This window comes from Lonchura striata, chromosome 7, assembly GCF_046129695.1.
Source record: "Lonchura striata isolate bLonStr1 chromosome 7, bLonStr1.mat, whole genome shotgun sequence".
Taxonomy (NCBI): domain Eukaryota; kingdom Metazoa; phylum Chordata; class Aves; order Passeriformes; family Estrildidae; genus Lonchura; species Lonchura striata.
In genome coordinates, this window is record NC_134609.1 from 37,757,364 (window position 1) to 37,769,810 (window position 12,447).

Sequence of the window (12,447 nt, forward strand, 5' to 3'; positions counted from 1 at the left end):
TCAAGGGTTTTTTCTTTTCTTCTGGGTAAGAAGCTAAAACAAACTGCCTGCAGTGACTCATCCGTATGTGTTTTTGATACATATATTTGTGTATAGGAACACACAAGTGTACACACAGAGAAGAGCTACTCCAGGCATTGGTTTTTAGGCTGTGTGTGTAAATATGGGCATGTGTGTCTATAAAAAATGTGGTTTTACAGCAGGATGGTGTGAGCACACTGAGAGGAGCATTAATTTCTTCCTGCTCTGTCAAGTAACACCCTGTCTTCTTCATTTGCCAGTTGATTTGGTTATGCAGACAAAAGCAGGAAAACAGACCATAACAAAACCACTCTTATCTAATCTGCTTAACAGCACTGTCAGGTAAATCATTAACCCACAGGCCTGGTGCCTGTAAAAGATGCTAAAGAGGTTTCCTGCCCCTGAAACTCCCCCTTTCCAGAAGGTAAGAAATGAAATTACTTGCAGATCTTGGTTTCATACGTGGGTGTTTGCTGCTGCCGTGGTTTCTGTGCCTGTTAACAAAGTGCTGTAGTCCAGTGGATTAATGATGGGAGAGGACCTGAACACCCTGCGGTCTTTTTCCTAAGCTCCAGCTAAGGCAGAGGGAAACACAGCATTTACTTTCTTGTAAACACTGTCATTCATTAATGAAATTTAATTTCACGTGGGTTTACGGAGTGTTTTGCTCGCAGCTTCGTTTCCTGGCATCCTGTGATTCAAATCCGTTTGAGCTGGGAAGATTTGCTGTGGGTCTTGCTGTGCTTAATTCCACACCAGGCTTCTGTTTTGGTTGACTTTTGTTTCTGTAGGTACGTAAGTGATGGGTTTCTCTGAAGCATTAATACTTAGAGTCTGTACAGTCCTGTCTGCAGTCGCTTTATGTTTTGATTGATCATGTTGGCAGCGAGTCTGTTTTGTGTGAGTGACTTAGAGCATGGAAAATCTGTAGCACATGGACAACAGCAGAAGTAGCTCCATTTGTGATGTTTGCAGACGTTGCCTGAACAAAAGAAAAAGGGTTCAAGAAGGGCTTAAGCTGTTCTAGCTGCCCATGTCCAAGAGCATGACTCAAAACTTCCAGCTAAACTCCTCTAAGCTCCCTGAGTTGGTGTTGGAGTTGTGCCTTTCCCCCCACTAAGCTGGGTCTGTTTCAAGTGCCAGACTCGCAGCCTGGTTGTCTTCTGCCAAAGGTCTGCCTGGTCCTACCAGGGCATTTTCAGGCATCTCCAGGACGAGAAAACGGGTCCAACTGGAGGGCACAGCTCAGAAAGCTGGACCTCACTTTCAGTGCTAGCCCATGCCCCAAGTGCTCTGTGTCCAAGTTTGGCACGGCTCAGCGCCCTGCACAGCCTGTGCTCTGTGTGCCCAGCTTTCCAGCTGCCTGGGAAAGCTCCAAACTGCTGCTCAGGAAAGTGCCCTTTTTGCTTGGTTAACTTTACAGCCTGGCTGCGCATTAGCTTTTTAAAGCTGAGCTTTTTAAAGCTGCTTTATCGTGTGACACCCGACACCAAGTGCCTGCGGGAGGAGATACCCAAACCTGGAGCAGAAGGTGACTCCAGACCTTTCCCCAGGAGGTTTGAGCTTGTGGAAGGAGTTCTCTGTGCTGGGGACACCCCAGCAAGTGTTCCCAAGTGCTGTGTCAGGTGGTGATGCTGCCTTGTAGAGGGCAGGGTGGTTCCTCCTCCCAGTCCTGCAGGATCACAGTACAGGAGCAGATCCATGCTCTGCATCCTTGCTGGAGCCTTCCTCTTTTGAGCTTTTAGGGACAAGAGGTGCTGATGAGATCTCAGCCAGTTGAGGTTAGCCACGGGCCTTTGGGGTAACCAGGTTGCCACACTCTGTGTGCAGTCAGAGCTTTTGTGGCCACAAGGGAAAAGGAGAAAGGAGCACACCTTGGGAGTGTCCCTTGTGCCCTGTCCTCTGGCCTGAGAATGGTTTTTTTGCCAGGAAAATTGCCCTGATGGAGCACTTTGTTGTCTCCAGCTGCTTTCTGCAGCTGTCTGCATGGCAGAGGAGATGGGGGAATGACTCTGGTTAAAAATAGAAAGGCGGATTAGGAAATGTGAGGTATGGTTTCAGCATCCAGCAGGGCTGCTCTCACAACTCGCTGCTGCCACCGAAAGGGGAAGGACTTGCTCGTGCTCCTTGCCTGCAGAAAACCAGGAAAAGAGCAGGTTTTCCACCGTGGAATTACCCAGGCACAGGAGAGGAGGAGGGGGATGCCTCTGAGAAAAGCTTGTTGAGCTCTGCTGGCACAGGTGACACAGTCCCAGGTGTGCAGGCACTGGAATTCAGGTCAAAGCTTCCATTGGAAAGGCTGGGTTTAAGTTCATCTGGGTTAGTGTGCCCAAGGTAAGGACAAAGATTTAAGGAGATTTACTCTGCTCTTTGAATTGTTCTTATTCTCCTGTTTTATGAGGAGAGTTCTACTTGGGGGGGAAAAAAAAGTAAAACAAAAAAGTACTGAGGGTGTGATTTCAGTGCATGTGAATGTGTAATATGACACTCTTAGAAGAGACTTTATTTTGCAATAAGTGTGTAAAGTGTCAGGAGAAAGAGTCAACAGACAAGCCAAGGGGAAATAACTTGTGCTTTGGAAACCATGGACTTTCAAAGTGCTGCTTTTAGGAAGTGTTCACTCTATAGTGTTTGTCACCAGCCTTCAGTGTTTATCACAGTTCCTTGTGATTATCACTGGTCCTTTTGATATATTTTTTGTTTTCTTTCCTTAAACAACTGAATTTCTAAAATCCAGTTAGGAAAACCATTATTTTCTTTGCAAAAAGTTTGTTTCCTGCTGCCTTTTTTGGGGTTTTTTTTTGTCTTTGGTTTTGGGGGTTTGAGTTTATTTTTCTTTGCTTTCTTTAACTTTTTTTAAACTCTTTATCAGCCTTTAGAACAGTTTGAGTTCTCCTGCTGCTCTTCGGTTCAACTCCTGTTGTTGTAGCGCTCCCAGCCACACACTGAGAAACAGTGACCCATTCTGTACAGTGTTGAGAAAGAAATATCCAGGGTATTTCAGATATCCTGGATATCCATCCTAGACAGATTCTAAAACCCAGGATGCATCCTGTACCAAGCATTCCCTGCAAAGGACTTGGTGAAGGGACTACAGCAGTTATTTATCATAGCTAAAGAATGTTTATCTAGTACTTGGTTCAGAAAACCTGTCTCATTTCCTGGGCAGATACTTTGAAGACAAACAGAATTTATTCATTTTGAGAAGCCGTGAAAACAAAGTAGAATTAATTATCAAGTCAGAGTTTACCCTTACCTGGAATTGTTCTACCTTTTAAAAAAGTGAATTTAAGAATTGAAGTTGCACTTCAATCTCTGAAAAAGAATGTTGAAGACAAGCAGGTATTTTTACTCACTTAAGTTTCGTAACACTTCAGCATGATTTCTCAGGAATTACTGGGCTGCTTTTCATAACCAGTGGTAAAACCTCATTGGTCTCAGTGATAGATATAACACTGTTTTCTTGTAAATTTAAAAGACTACTTCAGCAGTCAAACATGTTTTTCATCACTAAGAATATGGATGCTGTAATACTTGATTTATTTTTTAAAACAATGAAACTGAGCACATCTGACTCCAGTTTATTTGTATTGGAGAAGCTGATGCTTTGGGATTTTAGAATATTAATATCAAAGATAGGAAGGACTTAGTTGAAAGACCACCAGCAAGTGAGTTTTGGTGCAGCTTTGATTTCAGTTTCTTCATCTTCCCACCTTTCTGGGTTTTTTCCATATTATTTCTAACTCCTTTGGTGTTTTGAAGTTTTCCCTTTTCATCTCAGCCTGGGGACATTGATTTGTCTGTTCTAAACCAGTCACACCCCACCTAAATCCTGGCATTGTTCAGCTCTCTCAGTGTGTTTGGATGTTATACTGAGGTTAAAGCAGCAAAGAACAACCCCACCAACAGCACAGGCTGGGGAGGAGCTGCTGGAGCAGCTCCGTGGGGAAGGACCTGGGGGACACCAAGGAGGGCAATGGGAGCTGGGGCAGCAGAGGAGCTCTGGCAGCGGGTCAGGGAGGGATCCTGTCCCGGGGACAGCCCTGGAGGCACCTCTGGGTGCTGTGTCCAGCTCTGGAGCCTCAGCACAGCAGGGCCAGGAGCTGCTGGAGCTGAGCAAGGGCCTGGAGCATCGGGGTGCCCAGGACAGGCTGAGGGAGCTGGGGCTGCTCAGGCTGGAGAGGAGCCCCAGCAATTCCCCCTGCACAGGAGGCACAACTTCTTCCCTGGGCAGTGCCAGCCCTGAGCACATTGTGCACAGAGCCTGGGGGCTCTCCTCCCTGGGGCTGGGGCAGAGCTGTGTGCACACAATGCTGTGCCCTGGGCTCTGGGATGGCCCTGCTGGAGCAGGGAGGTGCCACCAGCTGCCCACTCCGCTCCTCCAGCCTCAGCCTTTCTGTACTCTGTGATCTCACCTGGGCAAACCTTGAGAAGCTTTATTTTGTGTTAATACAGTTGCAGAGAGAGAGGCGACAGAGGTTTCAGGTGGTGAGGGGATCTGTAGTTCGAGTGGAGTTATGAAAAGTGATATTGCAAAAGCCAGATGAGAAATGAAAGCAGCTTTCTGCTATGTTTGCCTTGATAGATCTTGCAGTTTCTGGGAACAGAAGTGGTGCAACTGTTTGCTGGGAACAGGATTTTAGAGGAGGGAATAAGTCCTTCCGGGGAGCTGAGAGTGAAGCCTCATGGCCCAAAACAATTTGCCCTGGTTTAATTTCTGAGCTAGTAAATTTACATCAGCACCTCTCTCCCAAACCACATGTAGTCTAACAATATAACTGTTTAGCACAGGGACTGTTTGCAAACATTTTTCTCTCTGTTTGGTGGCCTGGCTTTTATCAGATGTGAAGGGAAAGGTGGGAAAAGAATTGATCTGGTAATTCTGGGTTATTTAAGCTAAGAGCAGTGGGTTACTGATTTGGATTTATCTGGGAGAAAAGTGAGCCGGGCTCAGACTTTTGTTAATGTTTAATGTTGTGTAACGTTCTGCCCAGGCATAATTGAGCCATCAGGGCAGGAGTGATCCCGTTGGAGGGGTTTATTTTGAGTGATTACAGAGCCTGCTGTGGCTTTCATTTCATTTCAGCCTGAGCTCATTGATGAACAGGGTCATCATTTATTTACAGTTCTTGGGATCCTTTAACACTGATTCTCCTTCTTTTGGGTGGGGAGGAGGATGAGGAGACACCACAAAGGTGTCTAAAATACTTTGCCCGTTCTCTCTGGTGGTGGTTTGGCATTCCCCTGGTTTAGCAGCCTCCCCACTTTGTCCTGATCCTGGTGATTTTTCATATGGATTGTGCCACTGGGCTGGAAAGGGTCAGACATGTGGGGCTGGGAGCAGCCTCAAAGGATGGAGGAAAGGAGAGAAGGAAGAACAGACTCTACTGAGATGGAAAGGAAAATAAAGAAAAAAGCCAAAGAGCACAAACACCCCTTGCTGGTTCTTCTCTAGGTCTCAGTTTGAGATGAATGCTCCTGATTTTTCTTTGTGATTTCCCTGATTCTGTGAGATTCCTGCATAATACAGCTTGCCTCCATGCTCTTCCATGCAGAGAGGGAGTCCTGCCTAAAAAGTATCTTTAAAAGCAGGTGAGCAGAAGCTGCAAAGAGCAGCTGTGGCTGCCCCTGGATCCCTGGAAGTGTCCCAGGCCAGGCTGGAGCAGCCTGGGGTAGGGGGTGGAACTGCATGGGCTTTAAGTTCCCTCTCAACCCAAACTGTTCTGGGATTCTCTGAAGTGAATTTATACTCAGAAATAACTTTAGGCATGAAGATTACTTCCAGTTCTGTTGAACCTCTGAATAATCAGAGGAGAAGGCATCCACAAGCTGAGTGTTAGGGCAGACTTGGCAATTTCTGGATTTTCAACGGGGACCTGTTGAGCTCTGTACTCCTGTCAGGTAGGAAAGAGCAGTGTGAAGTCCCTCAAAGACCTGAGCACCACTGGATTGGAGCTTTGCATGTTTTGCCTAGAGAATTCACTTACAGAGCTGAGTAGAGTCTTTATCCTGAGCTCATCCATCTGCCTGCAAGATCACTTCAAGGCCACATTGAAAAAAGGTAGTCCAAAAATACTTCGGGCCACATTTTCACAGTGGAGAGTGGTTTTCAGCTACTTAAAGGGTTGTCCTGACTGAACTTAGAGGTTGTTGTCTGCCACCAGCTGTGTGAAAGCTGCTGTGCCTTTTCAATCAAGTTGTACAAACACAAAAAAGGCAAGATGTTGTGTATTGTAAGCAGCAGTGTTATTTGTCAGTCAACTGCCTGACATAAAAAATCTCAAGAAAGAGGAGATGGCAGTGACTGGGGGCAAGTTTTCCATAAAGTAGCTATTACTCCTCCCTGGAGGAATTTGCCAAAGCAACACTTGTAACTACGAACACTTGAAATTGTAAAGATGTTGTGTTTGTGTGCAAAGCTCTGGAAAACAGATATAGCAGTGAGTTTCAACAGTGCAGTTCAAAACTACTGTTGTGGCCCCAGGCAGGGAAATCAGACAGAAAGGAGCATTTTGGTAATTCTGGCTGAATTCCCAGTGAGACTCCCTGTGGGTGGGCAGGCCCTGGCACAGGGTGCCCAGAGCAGCTGTGGCTGCCCCTGGATCCCTGGCAGTGCCCAAGGCCAGGCTGGACAGGGCTTGGAGCTGCTTGGGACTGTGGAAGGTGTTCCTGCCCATGGCAGGGTGGGTTTTATCAATTCCACACCATTCTGGGATTCTGGGCTGTGCCATCCTATTCCAGTTGCTGTGTTTGGTGGAGGTCCACACCAAAATCATCTGATGTTTGTCTTGAGGCTTGATTCTGCCTTTCACCCATCTGGCCTGACTAAATAATACATGAACGAAAGTGGTTTCTGCTATTTTCGGCAGTGCAGATCACAAAGGTGAACACAGATGCAATATTTCTTAATATCAAACTCCCTTGTTTGCTGACTGACCCCAAATTCTGTGCCCTCCCTTAGGGGACACAAGTCCTCTTGTCCTCAATGATTTATGCAGCATCTACAATAACAGGGCCTGTTGCTTTCGGACGTGTGTGCATTCATATTTTATGTCTCTGCCTGCCCTTCATGTTTTATTTAATGGAAAGTGTAAGGAAATTGGTTACTTGGCAAAAAGTGGCTTTTAGTGGGCTAAGGAGCTCCAGGTTTCCTGAATTTTGGGCTGGCGCTGTGTCTGCTCTGCTCCCCAGGGGCTGTTCCACTGCTTCTCAAGAGCTTTCTGAATATTGATCCTTCCTCCTTGCTCCTCCAGAAAGGAAGGAGAGCCTGCAGCCTTGCTGCTGGCAACCTGGCTCCTGCAGATCGTGTTTGGGGAGGGCAAGAAATCCCAAAACCAGACAGGAACGTGGCCCCCTTGTGCTGTCTGAGAGCTGCTGGCTTCTGTGGGCTGAGCTCAACTGTGTCCCCGTTAAATCTGAATTTGCATGGTGCCATATGTGGCATGTCTTACATTTCAGACTGATCCAGACCAGCACAAGTTTGTCTTGGGATAGATAAATTCCAGACCCCTGCTGATGTCATATCAAACCTAGAATTAGACCCTTGTTGTCAGTGCTGTTGTGGTGCCACACAGGGTGAGCTGCATATTTCATCAGGATCTCTGCCACTGCACTTTTATCCCCTCACCCACATGAAATACTTGTGAACTTAGGTTATTTTCAGACCCAGTGAAAAGCTTTTGCAATGCCCAAGGACAGATAATAATATATTTACTTTTAAAAGACAATCTCATGTGTATTTATATCCTGTGCTATATCTAGTAGCCCCACCCTTACCTCTAAAAAACACACAAACAAAACAAAAAGACCTGAACAACCTCCAAATTCCAACTTCTGTGACAGGTTAGCATCTTTTGGTGTGAACACTCACAGTACTTGATCTTGTTTCCAGAATACCATTGTATTTTTCCCACCAGTAGTCATTTCAACAGCTCTTGTGTGACTTGCAGGAAGATTTTTTTTTTTCCTTTTTAATAACCTGTTATTGAAATATCATATTTTATCAACCTTAGAAGGTCTTGGAGGTATATCTAAAAGCTGCATGTCAGAGCACAGCTCGAGGACAGGCCTGTAGAGCAAGTCTGGTTGTGGGCTGGGTGGGTAAAGCAGCAGCTGTGCAAGGTGGCCCTTATTTGTTTGTACTCCTAAAATATTCTGGAGGCCCATATGCATTTCCCAGGCCTGGAGGGAATGCTGAGGACTCAGAGCCTGTCATGAGGTGTCTCCATGGGCTTTTCCCAGTGTCCTGCTCCCAAGGGCTCCTTGTCAGAACACACAATCTGGTTCTGCTTGGAAGGGACCTTAAAGATGCTCTTATCCCAAACCCTGCTATGGGCAGGGACACCTTTCACTCTCCCAGCTTGCTGCACCCAGGGAACAATCTCTTCCCAGCATCCAGTCTAAACCCCCAGATGAATTCCTGCAGTACCAGAACATCTTACCTCACCCTTCCGGCTCACAGGAGCCCCTGCACATCAGAAACAGCAGCAGAATTGTCATTTCCCCTTTTTGTTTGCTTACTCACACGCAGCAGGGATGTTGGATTCCTGCTAGGGAAAGTATCTCCTGAGTATTTACCTGTGGGAAGGGCTTATTCCCAGCAAGCTCTCTCCCTGTGCTGCAGGGAGATGGGAAGGAGCATCACACTCTCCTGCATCTCCTTCTGATTTTTCTAGACCATCTATGCAATGGTAGCCTTCCTCTCTTTCCTGTACATACATGTCTGGAAGAGACTTGATTTTTGGTGCAGCTCTGAGCAGGTATTGCTGGAAACAGGGGACTTTTTGTTCAAAAATTCAGAACTGCTTCATTATCTACTTGGCCATTCCCCTTTTATCCTCAGCCTCAGCCTCAGCAGCTTTTTCCAATATTCTTGCAATCTCCCATCCTTCTCCAGCAGTCAGAGAGCCCTTGCTCTGTGGCCATGGATCTCCTGATCCATCTGGGAGAGGAGATAGGTCAGAGTGGGGCTATTTTCAGGCAGCACCTCATTGGCATCCCTGCCTTACTCTCCTTAATACCTTGCTAATCTGAGCTTCATCCACCTGCTTGCATGTGACTGCAGATTGAAATCTTTCCTCCTCTCCCTCCCTCTCATCTGTTCACACTTAACAACAACAAATAATTAAAGATCCTTCAGCCAGATGCCTCTGGAGCTGGTTGGTCATGCGATACTTTGCCACAGAAGGGACGGAGGTTGGTTTGTTTGGGTTCCTCTTTCTGGAAGAACAGAGCTGCTGGGTTCCTGCAGTTCTGGCTGCTGTAAGATGCAGGGCTGGCCCTTGTTGCATGTTAACTGTGTGTGCAGCAGCAGCTCTGAAACCCAGGCTTGGTTTTGCAGTGATCTTTGTGAAGCGACGCGTCCCTTCATTAATTAAATAGCTAATTCCCATTTCTGCTTCCCAAGATGGAATGCTGACTTTTATGAATTGTTTTTCCAAGGGTGGATGTGGCTTTTGAGTGCCTGTACTAACTGAGATTATCTAAGCAGTGGGCTGTGTTTGCTGGGAGCAGCGTGTGGCAGGTGCCCCGCAGGGAGCTGCACTAATGCACAGCCTCGTGAGATTGTGAGAAACACAGCTCACTATTTAAAATGTTTATAAAAGTTTCTTAAGGGACAAAAGAGATAAATCCAAGTGTTGGGATGCTTGGCTACTTGCACATCATTAATTTAAACCACGTTCTTTATATACTGTTACAGTATAGGGGGTACACATATATTCATAAGAGTTTACACATATTCAAACATTCCTTTGAGTTTTAACTTTTGACTTGTCTTCATGCCATCTTGTAGATGAAACTAATATAATTTATTTTTTCCTGTGGTTCCATCTCGTTGTATTTTCACTTCCTGATAATGAGGGTCAGTGAATTCTTCTTTTTATTGGGTGCTCCGCTTGGGTTTCTGTTTCTGTTATCTTGTCTTTCAGGTAAGATAGTGCCTGAATGTGGGAAATCATTTAATTATTTTACACTGTTTTCTGAGTTAGTTACATGAAAAACCATTTCAACATTTCACAGTCTCTATTATGCTACAGTCTGAGATAGTATCTATTACACCACTATTTATAAAAGCTATATACATAAATTGACAGATTATACTGTATCAAAAGCAGTAATTACAAATTGTACTATGTCAAGATTTTTGTGATCAATAATAACTTACAAAACAAAAGTTAATACGTAAATGTGAAAGCCAATAGCTGTATTTGTTATTTATAACAAGAGGAAACACATCTGCGGGAGGGCCTCCTCCAGTCTGTAGTGTAAGTTTTGGCTTGCCTTCTTGTAGTTAAAAGAAAATGTTTAGACTGGTAAGGAAAGTTTGCTCGAAGCTGTGCTGTCAGCTGGACACCCCTCCATTCCTTCTGTGGCAGGAGGAGAGGGATCACATGCCCACCCATTCAGGAGGCATCTGATTGAAGTGTTTTTGGTTATTTTTGGCTGTGAAGGGTGGACAAAGCTCTGGCTGAGCTCTGCACTCTGCTTCGGGGTGCTTTGCAACAGTTTTATGGGTTGTGGGTGAGTGGTGGGTGACAGTGTTCCCCAAGCTGGGGAGTTTGGAAGGTGAAATATTGTTCAGTTTCAAGCTGCCAGAGGGCAGGGCTGGATGGGATATTGGGAATTAGGAATTGTTCCCTGGGAGGGTGTGAGCCCTGGCACAGGGTGCCCAGAGCAGCTGGGGCTGCCCCTGGATCCCTGGCAGTGCCCAAGGCCAGGCTGGACAGGGCTGGGAGCAGCCTGGGACAGTGGAAGGTGTCCCTGCCGTGGCAGGGCTGGCACTGGATGGGATTTAAGGTCCCTCCCACCCCACACCATTTTGGGATTCTATTTTTAAACACAGCTTGATTTCCGTGGGAGGAACAGAAGCTGCTCACACTTACCCGGCCCCTCCGGCTGAGATTCCCTTGTTTGGCTGGAATTACAGGTTGCCTTTGGAACTGATTTAATTGATGTATTCAAACCCTACCAGTGCAGCCTGTGGAGCTGTTACCCAGCCATCCAGTCTTTCCTGCTCAGTGTGCCAGGAGTGACTGCCTGCAGAAGGAAGGAGGGCTGAGAGCCACAGCTCCAGAGATCTTCCTGGATCATCCGTAGCCAGGTGGTGATGGACATCTCCATAAAGGTGTTAGGACAGCATGACACAGGCACATCCCTGTGCCTCAACTGTGCCACTAGAAAATAAATTTAGAAGCAATTGGATGTGTCTGCAGGAGGAATTTACTTCTGAGCCTTTCAGGTGGTTATTGAAATATTCATCATTTCCAGAACAGTTAGATGGCTGAGGTTTTTATCTTCCTTTATTTCTCTTTCTTTGTGAACCTAATTGATCATAACTTTTGAGCTGAGGGGAATATGTAAAACATATTTTGCAGCCTTTGAACACACTGTAATGACTTCAAGTGACCCTGCTTGTGCTCTAGGCAGTTGTTTGATGTGTACCTGGTGGTACTCACTGTCACCATTGCTGTCAATGTGGAAGGAAGCACGTTTTCAGTGTTGTTTTATGATTTTCAATTATCTGTCAGTTAAAGAGTAAGGAATGCTTCATGTTTCAGGATGTTTGTGTACTCCTGTTCTTTGGGTTCAGTGCTCACTTGCTGTCAGCAGCAAGATTTGAGCAGGATTTGCTGGTGTCACAGATCATTGATGGGAGCAGTGTCACATCTGACATGGTTTGGGAACAGCTGAGTAGGAACAGTGGATGGAATGAGGAGGAATAGTCTGACACAAAATAAAGCTACTTTGCAGCCCTGGGCGAGGAATGGCTTAGGTTTCTGGAGACCAAATTCTGAAATTTGGAGCTTGTTGAATCATCAAAGTGTCTCATTCAGTGCCCAAAACACTGAGCATCAATGATGAAATTGCCTATAAAAGTCAAAAGCCAGAGACCCTTGGAGCAGGGACCAGAGCTGCTCTGAATTGTTGGGCACCCTCCTCGTGGCTGCTGAAGAAGGAGGTGCTGGATGGCTGGGCTGGGAAGGGGAGGATTTGTGTCCGTGGAAGATTTGCACTGCAAACAGAAGGATTTGGCTTCCTATGGTGGAGAGTAAAGGAAGGTTCTGGGATTTGGCAAATAAAATTTGGCAAAAAGGATTTGGCAAATAAACTGAGAGGGTTTTTCCTGCTTGTAACATAACTACAAAAATGAAGATGCCAGGAGTTTATCTGCAGTGTCAGGAAATCTGGCTCTAGTCAGACACATCCCCACCGTGCAGGCTGTACACCCATAATTTGTTGGCAGTCAAGATGGTTTGGGATTTTTTCCTTTTTCTTCCCTTTCCTGTGTTTCTGATTTTAATAGACCAACTATGCAATAAGAGCCTTCCTCTCCTTCCTGCATATACATGTCTTGAAGGGACTTATTTGATTTTTGGTGCAACTCTGAGCAGGTATTGCTGGAAAGAGGAGGACTCTGTGTTCAAA

The 12,447-nt window shown here is 45.9% G+C and overlaps 1 protein-coding gene across 5 annotated transcripts in view; it reads left to right on the top strand.

Annotated features, from left to right (window-relative positions):
- Positions 1-12,447, top strand: part of SGMS1 (sphingomyelin synthase 1) — an 88,610-nt gene that overhangs the window by 54,922 nt on the left and 21,241 nt on the right. The window lies entirely within an intron of this gene.